Below are 12662 nucleotides of genomic sequence, written 5' to 3' on the forward strand. Positions count from 1 at the left end.
AGAGTTGAGTATAGGATTTTCCATTGACACATCATAACATTAAGACTAATGTGACACGCAAAACATCATAACATAGACAAGTACAATGTTCTGCAAATAATAAACGTAAGCGGTGACACGATGAAGTGAATCACATCGACACTGTAATGCCAAGCACATTTTTATTATGAGCAATAGAACGTAAACACTCCTATAAAGTTATAAGTCCCCGCTCCATTGACTCCATTGATGTAGAGATGAGCTATTTTTTCTAAGTGCCGTCCCGGCAACCTTGCCGATCCTTCTCCCCTCCAACTTGCCAACTTTAGTTGGCGGGACAAATTGCCGTAGAAATCTCAATTTTAGAGTGCCGATCAGCACCGATAAGCTGCTAGGCTACTAGAATACAGCCGATTTCAAAAAGTGGCGAAAAGTGCCGATTAGTGGGTTATCGGCAGCCGCCTGCCGATAAATTTTTATCGGGAATACAAAATGCCGATTTTGGCCACTTATCGGCGCTTACTGAATCGCAAATGCAATTTTGGCGGGAAAATGCCGATAAAAGCCTTATCGGCGCTTACTGCATGAGGCCCTATGTCTGTCTCACATTTTAATCTGGTATGTAACTGTTACATACGCCTATAATATATACTATCTTTAACTGTGCATGCAATGTCTTATATATAATATATACCCTGTTCACTTATGTAACTATGTATTTGTAACCATGTATTATTTGTCATCATAATTCTATGCCCAGGACATACTTGAAAATGAGAGGTAACTCTCAATGTATTACTTCCTGGTAAAACATTTTATAAATAAATAATATAAAATATTTACCCAGTCCCTTTACATAAAACATATTTATATTATGTCTAATTAAAAGGCTTTTAAACTAACAATAACTAAATCATACTAGTCTTTAGAGAGCATTCATTAGGGATTCTTTGTCTGTATATAATTTACAAGGCAGTCAGCAGCTAACTACTGCAAGAGAATTTTGATGCAATTTCTATTTACATTCCACAGCTTGTTTTTATTCATGGACAACTTTATGTTGCTTTTTCTAGAGCCAGAAATTTTAATTCTGTAAAAGTATTTGGTGGACAAATAACTATAAATCCTGCATATAGAGAACACCCAACTGTTTTTTACCGCAAATGTTATGCATGTTTTGGCTTGTCAATATTATACACATATAATAATGATAGGATATAAGAAGTTAAATACTATCATTGCCTATTGTAGTAACCTTTTTTATTTACAGTTCATATGCAGTTTCACATGCTAGCACATTAGAAATATAAGATAATGAATAAAAAATATAATGCTTCATGTTCTGTGGTTTTAATAATGTAACCCATAGAGTTTTTACAGATGTAGCAAGGCTTACTGTTCCCATGACTATGCGAAACCAACAGCAATTCCCCAGCACTTCATTGCATGTTGTGGCCCTGTGACCGCAGCTGGGCTTCCAGATGGTGTTTTGCAGCTGCCGTAGTTCTCTGCAGTAAAGATAGGTGTGCTAGTGTGTAAATTAAATGCACCGTATTTTGAGGCTAATGTTTTGTACTGTTCTGTGTAATGTAACCCACCGTTTATTCATATACTGTACACTTTTTCAATGCTAGAGCACTTCAAATAACAGGCAGAGTCTTTATAAATGGTGACATATTTATAAAGTAAATTAGAGAAACATGTACATCTGTGTATGTGTAACGGATCGAGGGACTCGCTCTTCCCAGCGTGTCCCCGTCACCTTGGTTCCTCCGGCTAACCCTCCTTTTTCCTTGCCTTCCCGATCTCTGCCTCCTTCCCTCAAAGCTTGTCCGGTCTGTGCCCAGAGCAAATCCGCCCGACATAAACCTTCTGGTCTCCTCATGCCTCTTCATATTCTGGAACAACCTTGGAAACATATCTCCATGGATTTTATTGTGGAGCTTCCCAATTCTAAAGGGATGAATACGATCCTTGTGGTAGTAGATAGGTTTTCCAAGCATACACACTTTATACCCCTCAAGGATCTTCCTAATTCAGCTACTTTAGCCGACATTTTTTCCAAGGAAATTTTCAGATTACATGGTGTACCTGTTTCCATTGTTTCTGACAGAGGTACTCAATTCATCTCTAAGTTCTGGCGAGCTTTTTCTCAAAGACTTGGCATTTCCCTTCTATTTTCCTCGGGTTATCACCCACAGACCAACGGTCAGACGGAAAGAATGAATTAGACTCTGGAACAGTATCTCAGATGCTTCGTGTCCGATTCTCACATATCCAGTCTTCAGAATTCCTGGAAAAGGATCATAAAAGCTTTGCAAAGTTCTGTTCAAAGACAAAAAACGCAAGCGGATCGGCTACATCAAGTGGGCCCAGAGTTCAAACCCGGAGATAGTGTTTGGCTATCGTCCAAAAATATCAAATTCAAGACCCCCTCCCAGAAACTGGCCCCAAGATTCCTAGGTCCTTTCAAAATTCTCGAAAGGATCAACCCGGTCGCATACCGACTTGCATTCCTTTCTACCATGAAGATCCCTTCGGTATTCCACGTATCTTTACAGAAACCTGTGATGCAGAATGTCCATTTTCCGGACCGTTCTCGGAGGCCTAATCCTGTCATCATACAAGGACAGCAAGAATTTGAAATCCAATCCTTACTCGATTCTCGTTGGTCCAGGGGCAGACTCCAGTTCCTTGTACACTGGAAGGGATACGGTCCGGAGGTACGCTCCTGGATACCATCTCATCACGTTCATGCCCCAGCACTCCTCAGACAGTTCCGTTGGAAGTTTCCTCATAAACCTTGGGAGGATCGTCCGGAGTCCGATCCTCAAGGGGGGATACTGTAACGGATCAGGGGACTCGCTCTTCCCAGCGTGTCCCCGTCACCTTGGTTCCTCCGGCTAACCCTCCTCTTTCCTTGCCTTCCCAATCTCTGCCTCCTTCCCTCGCGGCACAGGCACGCTCCGGTTCGTGATCTGCGCGCATGCGCAGACCCCTCACTGTCGTGCGCTTTCCCAGTCCCTGGTCTCCCGTCAAGGGACTCACGCCCCTCGGCATACCTCCATCTCCCTACCTGGCTCCTCCGCTCCTTTCCCCTCTCATATTCTCCAGCCGAGCACCTCCTAAGCGATCCCTCCTCCACGCCCTGGTACTCGCGCATCGCACGCGCGTGACCGTGTTACAGAGGGCGCGCGTACCCGCTCCACTTACCAACCCTCCCCAGGTACTGGCTCCGCCCCCCCTGGCTTTCAGGCTATTACCCTAGATTAACCTCCCTGTCTCCACCCCTGCTCTTTCACACCTATACCTGCCAGCTCCCAGACAAACCCCTGCTCCACCCCTTCCTGCTATTTGTCCTCCCTCCTTTATAACCCCAGTCTGTCCTATCTTTCCTTGCTCTGCATAGCTTTCCTGTAGCTCCTGTGTGTGCAGTATCTATGCACAGCTCCCTTGTTCTGTTTCAGCTCTGGTTCCTGTCCCTGCCCCTGTTTGGATTCCCTTGGTTTGAACTTGAACTCTGCTTTGGACTTTGACTACGCTGCCTTCTCCTGCCCATGAACTCTGTCTTTCGGACATCACTATGCTGCTCTCTCCAATCCCTGGACTCTGGCTCTTGGACAATACCTTCCGACCTCTGGCCCCCGGACTCAGCAAGTATAACGTTAACCCTTACTCACCAGGCCCGGCAACGCCACAACCATACTCCGGGCACGCCCTCACTGCTGTGGGTGCGTGTTATACCCTTACCCACCTCAGTACTGGGGACTGGCCAGGTCTGCGGTCATACAGGCATTACAGTATGATTTATGAAAATATTTATTGTTTTATACAATAAAAGAAATAACAAAGGCTTGGGGAAAATAATACAATCATCTTCTACCAACATCCCCTGGCTGTCTCTTGTACTGTTTCATCTGTAAAATAATCGAGAAATCGATGCATTAATTAAGCATTGTGCTACTTTGTTGGTGCACCTCTACGCATTAGCGCTCTATGTTTACTGTATGGAACGCAAATGCAAACCATTCAATTATTCCTCATGGACACTTTATACCTACCGGATGGAATGCATAACTGCAAAGGAGCTACATGCCAAAAAGGCAATTATTACCTTAATTACTCAGTAGTGATTTTCTGTCATTGGATGTGGTTTCAAAATAAACAAGGTGTTGAAATTGAGAAACCTGCAGAATCTGCAAAACATGGATGAAAACAAGTAGAGCATTGCATGAAATCAACAACAACATTACTTACAAAGGAGCACACGCAAACTACTCCCCTGGAAATCTGAAGACAGGTTTCTGCGCTCGTGCTGTCTTCTAAAATCAATTCTAATCTGTTTGCAGCTGCGAGTGCAAGGAGCCACTCCTCAAATGCTCCTAAACAAGGAGAGCTCCCTAAAGAGCCCTCCAAAAGACAAAGAAAAACCAATGCACCACAGATTAATATAACATTTAAGTATATTTTAATATAAGGTCAAAAGACCACACATAAACACAAATGACATAAACACATCTAATGTTTTAAAATACATACGGTCACTCCTAAACATAGGATACTAACCAAATCCAGCAATAACAAGAAAACAAAATTAAATAAAAATTAACCCAACTAAACATCCATAGATGAAGTTCTAAGGGAAACCTGATTTAAAACCACAATGAGGGGAACTAGTACTAACCATAAGTGGCAGCGGGTGCAGCGGGTGCATGCGAATGGTCCGGACTGCACGAACACACTGCCGAATGGTGTCTCCGCTGGCGCTTCCTGATTGCCTCCTTCCAGCCAATGGGTGAGTGCGCAGAGTTGCCTCTTGTGACCTCTACACGTTTTGCAACAACGTGCTTCGTCAGGAGGTCATGACAGAGGCAGGTCATGCGCATTAAGTACCCAAAGTAACCTATAGAATCAACACACTGGTCTGCTCATGACACGCAATATGCTAATCCATAAGCCTACGTGACTGTGTGCTATATAATGTAAAAAAAAACACTGGAACAATGCTGAGTTGGTTCCCCCAACATAAACAATGAACTGTATTTATAAAAAAAAAATGTAATGTGTTCATCAGTTTCAGTCACTGCTTCTCCAACCCACAATCCTCGGATGCCATGATAGTCCATACATTCTGCAATACTGTTCTTATATCTTCCCAAGTTCATCTAAAATAGCCCTCCTCAAATTGTTCGATATAGCCTTCCATATACATGTAGCGGTGTTTCCCCCCCTCTCTGGGAGATTCTGCCATTACACAGTGTGGTGCATACCTGCTGGCTCACAGTAGATCTGAGTCTCCAGCATTGTTGTGGAGGAGAACAGAACAGGCTTCTGGGGTAGTAACTGATTCTTTCTCACGATGACAGCGCCTCCATCTCTTGCAGGCCCCAGGGATGTGGGGACAATCCCTACAGGAGAATTACTTCCCCTCCCCCTGATAGATTGTAGTCTCAGGCAGGAAGATATCTTTAAACAGGATCACTTTATTCTGACAGCATACACATCAGAGATCACTTCTTGGGGCTTCACCCTCAGGATGTACCCTGGAACTCCAGGCCAAGGGGCTCTGAAGCAGTCCTTGCTCTTCCCTTACTCCCTGGTGGAGTAAGGGTTATATTCACCCATCCACTCCCCTAGGAGAGGGAATATAGATTTGCAGAGCCCTTTTGTTATGGGTAGACCAGCCTCTCTCAAGGAGGTAGAGGCACTGAGTAAATTTAGCAGTGCAGCTCCTTGAGTACAAGAGAAGTAGTTACCAGGTCTGAATCCATGATTGGACACACACAGGCCTAGTCCCACCGCCTCCCCTGTGACTCACTGAAGCTGCTGTGGGTGGGGAAAACCCATGATAACTCCTGGCAGACATGCTTTTACCAGGACTTACTGCCAGGGAGGGCAGACTGGTAGTCAGAAACCAGTCCTGGCTACATACAGTATACTGAAAATGGCTGTCCATTGTATTCCTGCAAAGCCCGAAAAGAAAAATAACCTGCTGGAATGAGGATTTTGTAATGTAATGGTTAGTTAGGGGTGAGGGGAGTTGAGTGGGCTACAGATTATGTTGTAGTTAAGTTATACATGTTTGGTTTTTAACGTATGTTGTTATATTGTTGTTTTATTTTTGTTAACTGCACAATAAATTATATTTTTAGATTTGTTTTTATTAATTAAAAAAATATATGAAACAAACCTTGATTAGATAGTCAAGTAAGAAAAATATGCACCCTACTTAGTAGTTAAGGGTCAGAACTAACTGCGATACTGCCCCAGACTTGAAATAACTTTAAAAGAGACTGTAATAACAGTATATAAGGAAGAAATACATTTACCTAATAGGAACAGAAGGATTGCCCCACAAACGAGGTGAGGTCTTCTCCAACAAAGGTTGTCACCGTCCTGTCTTCAGATCCAACTGCATCATAGGATCCGCTTCGGAGACATCTGAGGCCTACTCGCTATCCTGACGGTGCCACAGGAACGTGAATTCGAAGCTCTGTTTAATTTATTAGATAGTCATTTCCTATTGCAAGATAGCCTTAAGTAGGACTCAACATCTCTGGATAGGCCCAGGTGAAACATTCTTTCAACATGATCACATGTTGTACTTGTTTATACATCTTCCTTCATTCCTTTGGTCACAATGCAAAATACCCCCTAATATTGGGAGAGCTAAAGAACTGGGAGGAGTTATAAATATATTCCCAATTAGCGTTGTGTAATTTATATTTGTGTGTCTCATTATTATTGCCTATGTATGTGTGTTTATTATTGGACTATTGCCATTTCATTAGGTAATAGACCTATTTGGACGTGTTTAATTTCCATTGTTTTATACAAAAGGATCTGCGGGTTATTGGTAAGCTCCAACAATGTGACAGGTATACATTATTTTAGTTTAAATTAGTTTAGATTATCAATTGGCTCATACACCCAGGTTATCACCAGGTGCAGGCACTGAAGCGCAAAAAAAAAAAAAAGAACAACAACTATGAAGAGAACCACAGGACATAGGGCTGAAGAATACGTTTCCCTAGGATAAAGAACTCAGGACCATTCAGCTATAACAACATAACCCAAAAGGCTAGGAACATTGCTGTTATGTTTACCATAAAGGGCTAAAGAGGTGAAACAATAAAAAAAAGTGGTATTTCTCATGGAATCTTCTGGACAAGAACCACATATTTTAAAATGCAAAAATTCACATTTTTTTGATGTTTACTAATCATAAAAGGGCCAAAAAGCAAGAGACTATCATTATTGCTATTTAAATGAAAATGGTAAGACTATTTACATGTATTTTATCATTTAATTTTCGGTGATGAAAACACATGTACTAGTTTGTTAAACGTACAAATTCTGAAAAAAGCACCTAATATTTATTGACTAAAGCCTACAATCGTCAGATTCCTCCATCTCTACCTCCTATAAATGCTTTGGGCACAATGCAAAATACCACCTAATATTGGGAGAGCTAAAGAACTGGGAGAAGTTATAAATATTTTCCCAATTAGCGTTGTGTAATTTATATTTGTGTATCTCTTTCCCTGTTTGCATCACAGTTTTCAAGCAACCTACTCTCCACTCTTCTCACACGTTCCCTTTGATGGGTTTCATAATCTAAGCCCTATATTCACCAGCAGTAAAGTAAGTAAATCTCATTTATTCGCATTAATGTTGCTTCCTTGGTAATCCCTGGCTATTTTTCTCACTATGAACACACAAATATTTACTGTATATACAGTATGCTAATCTTAGGCCTCGGTCCCGCTGCGCTCGTTGGCGCGGGCGGCAATGTAGCGAGTTCCCCACCAGCAGGGGAATCCTCGCGAGCCGGTCCCGGTCCCCACTGGCTGCACAGCTGACTACACGCTGTGGCGCGTCAGCCGTTGGAGACACCAGAGAATGGTGTTTCCTAGCGTTGACGCGTGACGTGTGTGGCTGTGAGCCAATGGGGAGGGGAGGCTTCGGGAGGAGGAGAGGCTTCGGGGAGCGGGGAGGAGTGTGGAGTGAAAGCAGGTGAGTGCCTGTCTGTGTGTGTGTCTGAGTGCGTGAGTGCCTGTCTGTGTGTGTATGTGTGTGCCCGAGTGCGTGAGTGCCTGCCTCTGTCTGTGTGTGTGTGTGTGTGTGTATGAGTGCGTGAGTGCCTGCCTGTGTGTGCGCGCGTGTGTGTGTGTATGAGTGCGTGAGTGCCTGCCTGTGTGTGTGTGTGCGCGTGTGTGTGTGTGTGTATGAATGAGTGCCTGCGTGTGTGTGTTTAAACTTACTTTCCAGCTCCAGCCCGAGTCCGTGGAGGGAGGGGGGGGAGAGTAGCGGGTCCCTCCGCTCAAGCCACGCCCCCCCTCCCTGTCAAACCGCCCACCACCCGCCCACCTCCCGCTCCGGCTCCCGCTCCCTACAGACCGCATATCGCGGTCTGTGTATCTCAGCGCACCGCCTGTCAGCAGTGCGGGTGCGCTGACTCTGGGAGCGGGGCCTTAGCCTTAGTTACCACTGGGATGCACATGACTGTATTATGTCCCATTAGAAATAACTGTTTGATGTATTTTGGTGGATACATAAGGACATAGGCATTCATAATGTATTATACTGTATATGCAGACTGCCAATATGAAGGAAATACAGCTGTGAACTTCTTCATCATTATACTACTAACTACATGCATTCCCATAAATGAGAAAGGCGTGAGATACCATGATTATTCATTTGATGGAGTAGAAACCCCAAATATACAGTACATATGGAAAAATTTCCTCTAAACATGGTATAGAGTACAGTATAAGTAAAAATACCCTCTTAATATAGTATTGCCCAGTCACTAATGCCGCAGCTGCAGGAGTTGAAGGCCTTTCCAAGTATACATAACTGTGTCTCACCACAGGAATATGCCAAAGTGCTCCATCTGAAGCTCGTCCAGGCTGAGTATTTGCTCGTGCGCTCGCTCGCGAATGCGCATTCACAACAATTAAAGCAAATGGTTGTGGCCAAGCTGCGAGCGCGTGCAGATGAGTGTGCAGAGGCGCAATGCTTGGCGCAACAAATATTTTTGTATTTGTCACGCTTGCCCTGGTCACATGAGCGGTTCAGCTAATGAGGACCAAATAAGTATACATGGGAAAGATCACCAAAAAAGAAAGCACAGGAGCGCCCCAAGGTAAGAATATAATAATATAAATTAAACAACAAATAATGTAGAAACTTACATATAAATAAAAGTTAGTACGTGTCCAGGTCAAGTGAAATCCTCATCACATCGGCTTCACTGCTGGTCAGGCAAAGGGGCGATTTAAAATCCTCTCATGTGGCAGTCCCGCGTGCTGGGACTAGCTCTGTGGCACTCACTGCAGGGTTGCCTCCGTGTGTATGCGGCTGTTGGCGTGGTGTGCAGTCTGTATGCGAATGTGTGAAAAAAGGCCCCATAAAGCCGTCCGCAGATGCCGGTTAGGTTTGGGAATCACGACCGGAATAGGTACACTAGAGTGTATGTCAGCCCCCAAGGGATAGGAAGCTGGTTACACAATTCACGACGCGTTTCGTATAATCAATATACTTCATCAGGCATTAACTTGGGCACCCGTGAGGGATCTTTTGTATGTCCTGCAAGCTGTATCATTGGTTGTTCATTCTAAAGACATAAACCAATAAGAAGCTGGAAAAGATAAATATTTAAATATTTAGCAATCGTATTTGATATAATTAGAAAATCTGCAGTTGCAATGGCTGCTGTGCTAAGATGACAACCTTTTAATAGACAGTGTTACTGTAATTTATCAAAATAGACTGTATTCTAAGAGCAAAGATAATCAAAATGCCCTGTTAATCAAAATACGGGCATACAATATTGCACCCACGGGTGTCCAAAGTGAACAAGTGTACAATATTAGTTAAAAACTTGATCATATATAATAATATAGACAATAGTTCAAAAAACACATTGTTTGTATAACAAATCTAAAAACATAAAAAATGAAAAATAATTTTAAAAAAAGGGGGGGGGAAGAGGGGGTAGTTTTTGGGGAAAATGGGGAGGAAAGTAGAGTAGGGGGAAGGGGGGTAATGCGGGGGGGGGAAAGGAATTGGGAGAAAGGAGGGCAGAGAAATGAGAGTGAAAAAACACACAAAGGTCGCCCAAGAGACCAGTCTCAGTGGGATCTATATGCATAGTAGTTAATAAATGAATGACAGATCCAACATATATACATAGAGTATTTACCTCATTTGGATGTTTACCTCAAAAATGGAGTCAGTTCTACATAGTCATTTAACCCCCATGATGTTTAGTTTGGAGGGTGAATATCCAGAACTGCTCTCTTTTTGCAATTTGGAGGTCTCTATCACCAGCTCTAATATTGGTCACTATATGTTGAATACCCATATAGCGAACTCCTGTAGTGCTACATTGCTGAACATCTCTGAAATGTGATAAAAGATGTGTGAGTGGTTTGGCTGAGGCTAACAATTTAGGGATAGTGACAATGTTTCTGAGATGTTCCATAATGCTTAATTTTAAATGACGCTTGGTGTGGCCTACTTATTGTAGACCGCATCCACATTGTAGTATATATATTACATATGTTGTTAAACAATCAATGTAGTTGGTAATCTCATATTTATGATCTGTCGTTTTTGATGTAAAATGGTTTTGTGTCGTCATTTTGGGACAGATTTTACATTTATTACACCTATGATTCCCTTTTAGACCCAGCACATCTCTAAGGTCCCTCTTTTTGGTGGAAACAGTACCCTTAAGGAGGCTTGGAGCCAAAATGTTTTTTAAGTTGTTTGATTTGGTAAAAACAATAGAAAGTTTCTTCGCAAGAAACTTGGACAATATTGGATCCATATGTAGAATGTACCAGTATTTATTCAAAATGTGTTTTATTTTATTATGTGAACTATTAAATTTAGTAACAAAATATGGTGTCTCTTTTTTATGACATTGTTTGTGTGTTTCAGTGATAATGGGAGCACTGGTCGCTGTAATTGAAAACATACCTTCCAGTGGTTGATTTACATTGGAATTAACAATTTTATTTTTTGTTTGTTTGTTTATTTTGTGTGTAATCAATTTCTTCCTATCAATATTCAATGCTTTATTGTAAGCATTGGAAATTAAAGTATCATCATAACCCTTTTGTTGGAAGCATTCACACAGAATTTGAGATTGTTCCTTGAACGTTTCCACATCTGCACAAATTCGCCCAATGCGTTGAAATTGGCCGAAAGGGATGTTATTAATGCATCTCCTTTCATGTCCCGCTTGTTGGATGTAAAAATGAATTGACATTCGTGGTTTTGAAGTGAGTTTTGGTTAAAAGTTGATTATTAACTATATATATTTCCAAATCTAAAAATGTAATGGTGGTTGGATTTATTCACTGGTAAAGGTGAGGTTAAAGTTATTGATATTTAATTGTGTTACAAAATTATTAAAGTAGACACTGTCGCCGTCCCAGATGACAAACACATCATCGATGTATCTCCGCCACATTACCAATTGTGGCAGAGATACATCGACACCCCATATGTGTAGCGACTCCCACCATCCCATGTATAAATTAGCAAAAGTAGGTGCAAAACGTGTCCCCATAGCCGTGCCACACAGTTGTAAATAAAACTCGTGTTCAAACAAAAAATAATTGTGTTTCAAAATAAATTCGATTGAATCGTGAATAAAACAGCGTTGGGAAAGTGGTAAAGTGCCATGTAGTGCTAAGAAGTGATCTATAGCTTCTAAACCCCCCTTATGTGGAATAGACGTGTAAAGTGCTTGAACATCCAGGGTGGCCAGCCGATAAGTGCTTTTCCAAACAAATTCGGTAAGAATTGTGAGGAGAGAAGTAGTGTCAAGTAAATGTGATGGTAAAGAGGGTTCTAGTGGTTGTAAGAAAGAATCAACATAAGACGAGAGATTGGCGGTAAGTGAATTAATCCCCGAAATAATAGGATGTCCCGGGGGATTAGTGAGTGATTTGTGAATCAAAAATGACAGATCATAAATATGAGAATACCAATTACATTGATTGTAGTATATATATTACATATGTTGTTAAACAATGTGGATGCGGTCTACAATATGTAGGCCGCACCAAGCGTCATTTAAAATGACGGATTATGGAACATCTCAGAAACATTGTCACTATCCCTAAATTGTTAGCCTCAGCCAAACCACTCACACATCTTTTATCACATTTCAGAGATGTTCACAAATGTAGCACTACAGGAGTTCGCTATATGGGTATTGAACATATAGTGGCCAATATTAGAGCTGCTGATAGAGACCTCCAAATTTAAAAAGAGAGCAGTTCTGGATATTCACCCTCCAAACTAAACATCCTGGGGGGTTAAATGACTATGTAGAACTGACTCCATTTTTGAGGTAAACATCCAAATAAGGTAAATACTCTATGTATATATGTTGGATCTGTCATTCATTTATTAACTACTATGCATATACAGTAGATCCCACTGAGACTGGTCTCTTGGACGACCTTTGTGTGTTTTTTCACTCTCATTTCTCTGCCCCCCCCTTCTCCCAATTCCTTTCCCCCCCCCGCATTACCCCCCTTCCCCCTACTCTACTTTCCTCCCCATTTTCCCCAAAAACTACCCCCTCTTCCCCCCCCCTTTTTTTTAAATTATTTTTCATTTTTTATGTTTTTAGATTTGTTATACAAACAATGTGT

The sequence above is a fragment of the Ascaphus truei genome, chromosome 2, assembly GCF_040206685.1.
Source record: "Ascaphus truei isolate aAscTru1 chromosome 2, aAscTru1.hap1, whole genome shotgun sequence".
Lineage (NCBI taxonomy): Eukaryota > Metazoa > Chordata > Amphibia > Anura > Ascaphidae > Ascaphus > Ascaphus truei.